Raw genomic sequence first — 12,529 nt, 5'->3', positions numbered from 1 at the left:
TGGCTGCATGCGTGATTAGAAAGCTAATGGAAGGTAGACTTCAATGACCAAAGGGATTTGAACAAAGTGAGATAAAGATATCAGAATGTTCGTGCCGAGGTTGTGATGTTTATACTCGTCTGTTCAATCGCGGTTTTGACAGCTAAATGTAACACTCTCGCGTGAAATAAAAGATTTATTTCTCGCGTTTCTTGCAACAAATCTCTTAACTACATACGTGATTTAAAAGTAAATAGAACGTAGATTTCAATGACTGAAGGGATTTTGTACTCACTGCGATAAAAATATCAAAATTCTTGCCGGAGGTTGTGATGTTTATGCTCGTCTGTTCAATCGCGGCTTTCAATGTTTCGACAGCTATTAAAATGTAACACTCTTGCATGAAAAAAGATTTGTTTCTCGCGTTTCTTCCAACGAATCTCTTAACTACATGCGTAATTAGAAAGCTAATGGAATGTACATTTCAATGACCAAAGAGATTTTGAACTCACTGAGATAAAAATATCAAAATTCTTGCCGGAGGTTGTGATGTTTATACTCGTCTGTTCAATCGCGGGTTTCAATGTTTCGACAGCTAAATGTAATACTCTTGCATGAGAAAAAGATTTGTTTTCGCGTTGCCTCCAACGAATCTCTTAACTACATACGTAATTAGAAAGTAAATAGAACGTAGATTTCAATGACTGAAGGGATTTTGTACTCACTGCGATAAAAATATCGAAATTCGTGCCTAGGTTGAGATGTTTGCATTTGTCTGTTCAATCACGGCTTTCAATTTTCGCCAGCTAAATATTCTTGCATAATTTCCGCACAGCTGGGCTCTAAAACAAATCATGCCGGAGCGATTCTTTTCCAATCTGCGTTGTCCAAATACAGCCACTTTAAACTCGCATTCGTCCACAAAACATATGCAGGCCCCGCTTTCTGTATGCATGTTCCGCCATTTTGTTTTTAGATCAATTCGCGAAAGACGCGTAGCATTGCGTGGGAATCGGCTCAGCTGTCAACGTGGGTAAAATTCAGGATATATGATTGGCTAACACCTAACCCTCTTGGGACACTGGATCTCGCGGGAGATCTAAAAATAACTTTAGAGGGATTACGATGGGAATAGGGCCTATATGGGGGATTACCTCTCTTACCTTCATCCTCTCTTGGTTCTTATGAATAACTTACTTGTTGATACTGCATGCGAAGAAAGGTGGCGGATGGTCAGCAAATCCATTATTTTGACCGTCCGATCCATCTCCTACAGCATTCACGGAACCACATAACGCAAATAATAGGAGCAACAGAAGTCCTCCAACTTTAACGGCGATTTGACCCATCCAAAATAGTCGAAAACAAGCCGAATTATATATCAAAATAAAGGTAATATTTTGATCTATTCACATTTGGCAGTAAAAACGAGATCCGAGCATGCGTAGAAGAGTACCGACCTATTGTTTTCACACTGGCGTGAAATGACCTTTGATCGTCTTTAAATATTTCGCAAACTTGATTTGTAAACTTGGATTTTGACCCCTTAAATCTTAAGATTTTGGTGTTTCAAAACGTCTTATACAATACAGCCTTGATATTCATTTTGTTTAATTCGTTGGTAAAACTGATCGCCGTTTAAATGTTTTTGAGTAATCTTGAGAAATGTTTTAAATCTTAGGTGTTTTTGAGTCAGACATTGGTGGGGGCGTAATCACCGGAACTTGATATAAGCTTCTGTTAACACTGAGTTTGATATGTTTACAAAAAATTCCCGAGTCAACGACGGGAGGAGATTTAAAGAAAGAAATTTGCAGCAACGTGTTGCTCAAAACCAAATGGTTTTACATGTCACACACTTTCAACTATGTTTAGGATTTGTGCTTTAACGAAGGTTTTTTTTTTCTTTCCAAAATATACTAAATCGCACGAAGAGAAAAAAGCTGAACTTCTAAATTAAATCGGAACAGAATCCTTACTACCCGACACGCTAACTTCTTAGTTTTTTGTCAAGACTCACGCATACTTTCGTTCAATAAAAAAATCTTACCTCCTGGAAATAACTATTTTGTGTACTTTTCTAAAAAAAAGCGAAGAGCTTCCAGCGATTGCTCGTCACTACTGTCCTCAAGGGTCTGATTAACTGTCGGCTTTTCAGTTGACCACTTATTACGCTTTAGAAGCTTCTACGTATTTATAAACAACGAGGATGGGGGGGGGGGGGGGGGGGGGAGTTATTCTCTACTTCTCTACTGGCATAAATTAATATACATGAATGGAAACAATAGAGGTCATGTTGTTGTTGTTCAATTAACGTTATAACGTGAATATAGGACTCTGTGTTTTATTTTAGAAAATTAAATTTAATATACATTCAGTAATTGTTTCTGCAGGGAACCGGCGCGAACTAAGAGGTAATCCAGTACGTGGCGAAGTGCAACAATCAGAGTGGCTTCAGTGATGAGCGAGACGAAACTGCAACCTGGACGAAAACAAAATCAAAGTCAGGGAGACTTGGTTTTAAACGACCTCTCCTATCTGTCGGATGCTTAGGAGGATGCGACATGACAAATTAAACGAATATTAACCACTTGAGTACTTCTTGGCATCGTGCTATCAGATTTTGCTTTTCTCTTCCCTAGCCCGGAAGCAACCTTTCCAATTAAGGTCTGAAGCGAGAAAGAAAATCACGAGAGGATTGAGGCGGAGCCTTCTCCCGTCCCCGCCCCAATCCCCTCACGGTTCGCATCGCTCATCGCTTGCGCTGTTTCATATCGCAGCTGATCTAATAGAGAGCTTGCTCGCAGGCTTTCTCTTGCCGTGCACCATGATGAACGCTGCTGGACAGAATTGGTTGTTACAAACAGACAATGGTTATTGCAATCACCTTGTTATCATGGAACAGAAGAGTAATTTGAAAAAGAAAAAAAAACATCTTGCAAAATTACAAAAGTTAAACAGCTCACAACCGGTAAACGAAACCAAAGTAAAGGCGTTACCAGTCGCCTATTCTAATGAAGCCATTTTCTGATTATACTTTACTTTGGCTGAAGAGGGTTGACAATACTCATCGATTTACACCTGAATGGGAATACCGTGCTAAAATAAAGTTTTACTACTAAATATTACTGCTCACTTGTGTAACAAGTGCATCATTTTTTCGCAATTATAAGATTGAAAGGGAATTAAAGATTTTATTTATTTCCGAGCAGATTCAGCTGTTAACACTTGTTTACACAAAGGCAAGCAATTACTGCATTTTCAAATATTTTAATCACGTTTATTGCATTGACGTGGGTTTAACCAGGCTAAGCAAATAGCACGTACGATTAATTGATTATTTTGTTTTATTAAATTTATTTTCAATCTTTAAACAAAAGCAGTCTTTTCAGATTTAGCAGTTAACACTTGTATACACAGAGGCAAGCAATTATTGCAGTTTTAAATATTGTAATCACGTTTATTGCACTGATGAGGGGTTACACCAGGCTAAGCAAATAGCACGTACGATTAATTGATTTTTTTATTTATTGACTCATTATTAATTTTTATTAAGCGTAGTTGAAAATTTAGATAGAAAATGCCCTAAATGTGTTGTATATTAATAATAATGTGATGATGTCTATTAAACTGGTCGCTTTCTTGTGAAACGACGTAACGACGGCAATTAAATTCTTGGCCTGAAAATTCTTTTTCAATCTTTAAACAAAAGCAAAGCACTTTAGATTAGCTCACTGCGTTCGACAGTCAATCAATCTTCGTCACAAGAGTTTCTACGTTTCTGTGCGCTAAAAATCATTGTTCGCATTTTTCCCACGCGAACGTCTGTTTTGTAGCTGAAAAAGGCCCATGTGCAGCCGGAAAAGTTTGCTCTTCATACAAGAAAATCTGATAAGGCATGTCGATTCTTTCTTATTAAGCGTAGTTGAAAATTTAGATAGAAAATGCCCTAAATGTGTTGTATATTAATAATAATGTGATGATGTCTATTAAACTGGTCGCTTTCTTGTGAAACGACGTAACGACGGCAATTAAATTCTTGGCCTGAAAATTCTTTTTCCATCTTTAAACAAAAGCAAAGCACTTTAGATAAGCTCACTGCTTTCGACAGTCAATCAGCCCTCGTCACAAGAGTTTCTACGTTTCTGTGCGCTAAAAATTATTGTTCGCATTTTTCCCACGCGAACGTCTGTTTTGTAGCTGAAAAAGGCCCATGTGCAGCCGGAAAAGTTTGCTCTTCATACAAGAAAATCTGATAAGGCATGTCGATTCTTTCTTATTAAGCGTAGTTGAAAATTTAGATAGAAAATGCCCTAAATGTGTTGTATATTAATAATAATGTGATGATGTCTATTAAACTGGTCGCTTTCTTGTGAAACGACGTAACGACGGCAATTAAATTCTTGGCCTGAAAATTCTTTTTCCATCTTTAAACAAAAGCAAAGCACTTTAGATAAGCTCACTGCTTTCGACAGTCAATCAGCCCTCGTCACAAGAGTTTCTACGTTTCTGTGCGCTAAAAATTATTGCTCGCATTTTTCCCACGCGAACGTCTGTTTTGTAGCTGAAAAAGGCCCATGTGCAGCCGGAAAAGTTTGCTCTTCATACAAGAAAATCTGATAAGGCATGTCGATTCTTTCTTTGTCAAAACTCGTCATGATAACTAAGAATCTCACACCAGTTTGACTCCGTGATGTCCTGACTCAAAAACAGGTTACCACCAAGCTACGTGACTTGACTGGTAATTAAAATTTACTAACTGTTCAAACCAAATTGTAGTTAAACTAAACATGCTCATTGAAAGGCAATTTTCGATTCAATTCCGTGCAGTTGCGTAAAAAAAAACTTTTTCTATCTTTTAGTTTACAGTGCCTCTGATCCACATGTTGCTTCGAACGTTCGTAAAAACATTCGTGGTGTTTATTGTAACTTCATTTTGAACCCAGGCTCACGACGAGAAGAAAAACTAAAATTGCTATTTTAATAATAAAATATTTATGGCACCCTAACTGATTGTATGTGTTGCTCGACAATAAAAATGTCAGTTTTACAAGGAAGATTTTAAAAATTGTTTAGAAGTTGACAAATTGATAAGTTATTTTTAACAGGAAAGTTTATAAACGTCTCTCAGAAAGTATAATAAAGTGTCAAAACAATACACTTACGTACTTACACAATAATTCTAAGACATTGAGGGTAAGAAATCAATTGAATGCTTGAAAAAAACAATTCACGATAATTTCTAGCAAATTTGTTGCAACGAAAATGCGAAATCTAGTCCATGTATGGTCAGGGACACTCATCGACACCGAGGTGGTATTTTGTTTTTATTTTTATTTTTCTGCTGAAAGAGAAATGTTTATGGATCATTTGAAATGACACCAAATCCCCGAGAAACTTCTCCTTCAATTAATCAGCCCTTTTTTACTGCTTCTTCTCGCGCTTCTTTCTCAAATAATCTTTAGCTATAGATTCGCTAGCTGTGGTTGTCTACTATTGAACCGTTACGGAAGACTGTCGATTTCTTCATTTACAACAAGAGTGACTTCGAAACCTACAATAATTAGAAAACGATAAACGATTACAAAATGGGAAAAGAGTAGTTTTGAGTATCTTACGACAGTTAAGTAAACGATATTTACCCGGTGGTGCTTGAAATACAGCTAGGAATATCGTCGTTACGACATTGAAGCTGAACAGATCAAGTGTATGTAAATTACATGACTTTAAACCACGATACATGCAAATTGTTACTCATGCACACGTGCGCGGTATCGCGCTAGCTGTTTTCGAAACAGCTATCCCGAAGTACTAAGAAGCGACAATCGTGCCTCACATTGTCTCTTCTGCACATTTTCGGTTTTTTTTTTTTTTTTTTGCTCTCAGCGAGCGTTCTCTTCTTTTCGACCGCAGGTCCTGTCCCGGCAATTTTCAACGTAAAGAGACGCTCAATCGCTTGTCACGCAGACTACTGATTGACTCAAAGCAGTGAGCCAATCTGAATTGCTTTGCTATTATCTAAAAGATAGTTGACAAAAGTTATCAGGTCGAGAATTCTTGTCACCGTTGCGGCGTAGAAAATACAATCAGACACTACTACTGCTAATAATAATAATAATGATGATAATAATAATAATAATAATAATAATAATAATGATAATAATAATAATAATAATAATAATAATAATAATAATATCACATATAGTGCAATTTCCACATAAATTTTTAACTGTGTTCTCTTAAGATTGATAAGGAATCTATAAATATAAAAATTAATCAATTAATCGTACGTGCTATTTGTTCAACCTGTCCAAACCAACGTCACCGCAGTACATATGATTTTAAAAAATATTTCAAAATGTTGTAATTACTTGCCCCTGTGTTTACAGGTGTTTACAGCTGAAACTGTTGAAATATAATTAAATTCTCTTTCATTGCTATAATTGCGAAAAATGCACCAATTACACAAGTGAGACATCTATTAATTGTAATGTTTTATTTGGAAACGAAAACAAATAACGTTGCTTTATTAAATTTTGTGTCAAAAAAAGAAAAATAACATCTGGATGGTGTATGACGTTTTCAAATAAATTTTACCTTGAAAAAGGCTTAGTCTGAGGAAATTTCTCACTTTCGTCTGGAAACCAACAAGACTGCCTGCTTCAAGGCCCATTGATTGGGTAAGTAATTATAACGGCAACGAAAGTTAATAACTAATGTAAAGTTACCTATAGAAGTTTTTTCAGGTCAATAATTTGTACCTACAGTAGGTCGTGCAGAAAATTTCCATTGAATTAAGTAGTGTTTTTGTCTTGGGCTTAATTTGACCAATTCAGTCATTTGAGCCATTTTGCTAAGTGATACAGTTTTTATGGCAAAAATTAATATACCGCAAGTTTAATAACTCCCAATTAACTAGCAAGGAAAAAGGCTTCAGAAAAATAGAATAATATACGTATATTGCTAGAACAGATTTGTTTTAAAATGAGCAGTACTAAAGCCAACAGACAGTATTTTTTTTTTAACTGATTTAGAAAGTAACGAAACATTTTTAATCTACTTATAGGTTGTAGGGGATGATGTTGGGCAGGAAAGCCGACATCACGCCAATCTGCCACCTAGGGTTTGCCATTTGTATTTCCGTCCTCAATCTGTTTCTAAACTGTCTTTAGCTCTTTAACGTAATTTATGGTAACTTTTCTGTGGTTTTCCGTGTTACTCAATACGGTAACGATTTTCACTTAATTTGATAATTTCATTTGAGAACCAGAATTCAAAAACTTTTTACAAATGTTAGTTTTGATAAGTCCGCCAAAAACGATCCTTTTATTTTCGTTGTCAAATCAGCCGTTTTGAATCACAAAGTCTTCGTCATCTTTCATCCATATTCCCCATCCAGCTTGTTCATATCTTTATTTTACAGATACATCACGTGTTTTCTGTATCCATTTATCTTAGCTTATTAAAAGAAGTAGAAGCATATAAAACAGGCAGAAAATTAATTGCACATAGTAGATTCCAATTATGTATTTGTTTTCAGTTCGTAGTTGCAAAAGCCGAAAAAAAGAGTACATAGAAAATTGTTACAGATATATAAGAGATGTCAATTTCTTATTCTTCTTTATCAGTCAAAAAAGCAAAAAAAAAAAATAATAATAATAATAAAATGAAATAAAAAAGACCTTCTTTCTTGCGTATTCAGATTATTTCATTTCTGTAACTTGTGTTAATATTAAAATCAGAATAATACAATCTTTTAAAAAAATGTGTTGGGTCCGTGTTTCGTTTGATAGACAAGTTTTCTTTTGTCTTGTACAAGTACGGAAAAGAAAGCAATGGAATTTTTTCTTCTTTTATTTGTGTACAAATTGTAGCAGAAAATTAATTACCTTCTTCCTTCTATGTACAATAAAACGGAATAACGAAAGCCAACTTCAGTTTTCTAGCATATGCATGTTGTTTTATATTTAAACTTAAACAAACAGACCCAATATCTATTTCCGTTGTTTTGTTCCGTTTTATACAGAAAAAAGCGCAATAAAAATTTTGAGCTCATAATCTAATTGTTAAATAAAAGCTAATCAAAGAACAACTTTTTTTATTAAATCTGGGTCTTCCAAAAATGGTGGTACATTATCTTTAAACGCATTAACGACAAGTGTACGATGTGTCCTACGGCAGATGCGACTTCAGATTTTCGCTCAGCAATGACGACCCACAGAAATCAGGTCGGTGTGTCACAATTTTCTAAGCTGTGTACTGTTGTGAGTCGCTCGAAATACTTTCCGTCTGGTGATTGGGTAATAGATCGAGCTTCCGTATACTATCGAGTGACGTGGGATTGGTTGTTATTTCACTTCCGGTGACACCGGAGTGAGTGGTTCATTTGCATACGGAACGCCACTATCACTCGTGGATGCTAAAGCACATCCACGAGTAAAAACTCAACATCGAGAGAAGCAGATAATATATATATATTTAGCCAAGCCTGAAAGCAGAGCTCCACAATTTCTTTTTAATAGCATTTAAATACATGCTACTCTGCTTATTGTATGAACGTAATAACATTACAAATTCTTCAACCTGTCTTGAGATGTAATATATCAAACACGAGACGCAGTGTTTCATCACATATCAAACACCGAGATGAGAGCTGAAAATACGACGCGTAGCGGAGTATTTTTGACGAACTTTGAGGTTTTTGATATTGTGATGAAACACTGTGACGAGTGTTTGATATAACTTCTCAAACAAACTGATTTTGAAGGAGAAATTAAGGATGCAAAAACGAGGAGTTTTTCATCAGATATCCAAACACGTCACGGTGCATGATTTTCTTTGTCTTCGGCTTTTGAATTATTAATGAGTTTAAGCGCATAGAAAGCAAACTTTTTACGCATCAGCGGAAAATGTTTTGAACCATAAGAGTGCGAGGTCACATTCCTGAATTCCAATGACGTTCCAGAGCAAAAAAAACTTGTGAATGAAAAAAATTACCCTCTCTCTCAAATATTTCTCCTGTGGAAGCTGTTAATGCTTTTTTTGTAAAGCTTGAAATGTGTGCAATAAAGAAAATTTGGGTACCATGTCATGTTTCCACGCGTGCAATTTGGCCGCTCGGATAAAAATAAAATATTTGTTTCAAAATTTATTACTTTGTAAATATTTCTCGTACAAAAATATTGATAGTCTCATGATAAAGTTACAAGAAAAATAAAGGAAAAATAATGTTTGGTTATGGTTCGAAATATGCACTGCGAATGACGAGTGCAAAATGTTCAAAACAATTAATGACTCTGAGAATATTTCCCCGGAAGAAATAATTATTGTCTCTAACTAAAATTTAAGAAAAGAATACAGGAAAAATAATGTTTGGTTGTGGCCCGAAATATTTCAGTGTACGCTTAAAATTAAAGCGTGTTTACAAAACTTAAGCGCTGCGAATAGCGAATGAATCACACAAATCCAGCACAAAAGCTCAAAACAATTCATAACTCCGTGAATATTTCTCTTACAGAAATAATTCAAGTCACTAAGTAAACGTTGACAAACGGAGAATACAGGAAAAATAATGTTGTGGCCCGAAATATTTTAGAAAGCGCTTTAATTTAAAATTAGAGCGTTTTTACAAAACTTATGCGCTGCGTATTGCGAATGAATTACACAAGTCGAGCACAAAATGTTCAAAACAATTTATAACTCTGTGAATATTTCTCTTACAGAAATAATTCAAGTCTCTAAGTAAACGTTAACAAACGGAGAATACAGGAAAAATAATGTTTGGTTGTGGCCAAAGACATTTCAGTGAGCGCTTAAAATTAGAGCGTGTTGACAAAACTTATGCGCTGCGAATTGCGAATGAATTACAGAAGTCCCGCACAAAATGTTCAAAACAATTTATAACTCTGTGAATATTTCTCTTACAGAAATAATTCTAGTCTCTAAGTAAACGTTAACAAGAGAATACAGGAAAAAATTGTTTGGTTGTGGTCCGAAATATTTAAACGTTTACTGCGTGTTTACAAATGTGCTCTGTGAATGAATTACACAAGTTCAACACAAAACATAACTCTGTGAATAGCTCTGTAAATGTTCAAAATTAATTTATCCACGAATATTAGTCGTATGGCAACGATTTAAGTATTTTTCTATAATTTGAAGTATGTGAAATATGGAAAATTACCAACAGTTGCCTGCAAAAATGTATTTAACTTCTATGCGACTTGCGAGTTGCTTACTCACCCAGCTCACCACATGTTTGTTTTCAACTGACATTTCGCCTGTTTGTTCGTCGCTCTCGGGGTTCAAATTTGCTTATTAGTCGCCTGCTTTCTCCACATATGTAGTTTGAAAACATATTCAGTGAATACAAGAAATCAGTGTTCTTCAAAATTCTCTTCTTTTTTTTCTAAAAGAAGAAGGCCATCCAACTTCCCACCGAAAAAACGCGGGATGCCGCACAGGTTGAGTGTGACATCTCGCAATGGCTTACACAGAGGAGCGGACGTACGTACGTACGCCGGACGGACCGGACAAAAATCTCTCATCAATGGGGTTCCGGTGCGCGGATTTCCGCTATAACCGAGGGAAGGCTGGGTACAAAAAACTGAGCTGAGCTCATATACTGTAGTTTGACCTTATTTGGAAAAAAGATTGCCCCAGGGGTTGGGAAAGTTTCTTCGGAAAAAATGGAGACAAAAAAAAAAAAAAAAGAAAAGAAAAGAAACAAATACCAGAAAATGCTATCTCAATATAACAACAATAACAGCCACAAAGTTCGGTATGACAATATTTAACGTATCTCTGAAGTTTCCTTTAAAACCATAAAAATCGCACGATTATATGATTTTGATCACATAACAACCACAACAGCAACAAAAACAACCGGTTATCTTCAAATTTTTACGATGGCTTGCAAATCCTGGCGGTAAGAGGTAAAAACCAATTGAAGGAATTTCCCAAGACGAGCTTAATGCCTGCCTTCATGTTCTACGCATTTACGAGGACTTCAGTCACAAAAGTTCATCTATGAGATCCGTACGAGCGGCGGCTATAATGTTCGTTTCCGTCGATCACTCGGCACCACTCAGAAAAACACTTGCACAAATGTGCACAGCTCTTACGTTTCTCGATAAGCTTGAAGCCTAAAAACTTGCACTGAATGCTTGTCTCAGTGAGGTTGTACCTAGTACCCTCGGACTTGCCTTAAGTGTTTTAAAACGTCTGCGAGGAATTCAGTTTAGCATAAAAAAAATCTGTCAGGTCTTTGATCCTTTCCTTCGCTCGGCACCACACAGCAAAACATTAGCTCAAACGTGCACAATTATTACGCTTCTCGATTAGCTTGAACTTCAAAAGCACTTGAATGCTTGTCTCAGAAAGGTTGTAACTCGTACACTTGTACGTTTCTTGAATTTGAGATGTCCGGCTGTGTCCGATCATAGTAGCTATGGTCCGATCTGCTTCGCTTTCGATTTTTCATTCAACTCCATTTGCAAAGAGCTGCGCGTGTCATGTGATCATTACGTTGTCGCTTTGGTGGGAAGCTGGCTCATCATCTGGTCATTTTTTAAAAAAATATATTTACTTGAAAAAAAATTCAATAAACCTAAACACCAATATCCAAACGCTTCGCGCCTCTTTGGCTATAACCATCTCATATCCAACAAGCGCAAATGGACTAATAGTTAATTATTCGAGACAAGAATATAAATCCCCGAGCTACAATGCCAGGCCCCAATGAAACGAAATCAAGTTGTTTGTTACGCAGGCAAAAATATCAAGCCCTGTTATCGTAATATTATTCGACACAACAGTATCAATCCCCGAAGTACAATACCTGCGCAAGTTTTTGATCAGCTTGCATGACTTGCAGACATGAAGGATGGCGAAGGCTTTGAAGGTCAGCAAGGGGACGTTGATTGATGCTGTGCGCCTTTATTGGAGCTCAATCAGTTCCGAAGGACGACATTTCATTTGTGTACATTATTTTATAATTTCAGATATTGGAGAAAAACGCCCGATTAACAAGTATTCTAACTTCATTTTTCAGTTTTTATACTTATCGATAAGTGCTCTAACATACCTTGCAATATTATGAAACAAATATAGCAGTCAGTCTCATCTGGCATGATCCATTAGAAGTTTCACTCGATGGTTGTATTCAACAAAGTCTATTGGAATAATTCGCAAATCTAAATTATACTTGTCGACAAAATCTCTACGAACATTATATTTTTCACTAGTCTACCCATACTTTTTTTACTGCAACTTAATTTGGGCCTCCACTTACAAATCTAACCTTGTTCGTCTTAAAATTTTTCAGAAACGAGTGGTGAGAACTATAGCAAAAACCCATTTCTATGCACATACTGATCCAATCTTTAGAAAATTGGTAATTTAAAATTTCATGACATACACCTATTTCAATTAGGTTTAGTCATGTACTCTTACCAAAACCGTACCCTTCCTTTAAAATTTGACAGTAAATTTACCTTAAAGAAAGAAATTCATTCGTATCATACAGGAAACTCTCATTTTTATCGTTTGG

Source organism: Pavona decussata, unplaced genomic scaffold, assembly GCF_977016875.1.
Source record: "Pavona decussata unplaced genomic scaffold, jaPavDecu1.1 SCAFFOLD_27, whole genome shotgun sequence".
Classification (NCBI taxonomy): domain Eukaryota; kingdom Metazoa; phylum Cnidaria; class Anthozoa; order Scleractinia; family Agariciidae; genus Pavona; species Pavona decussata.
The sequence above is the reverse complement of the archived record's forward strand: the minus strand, read 5'-3'. Positions refer to the sequence as shown.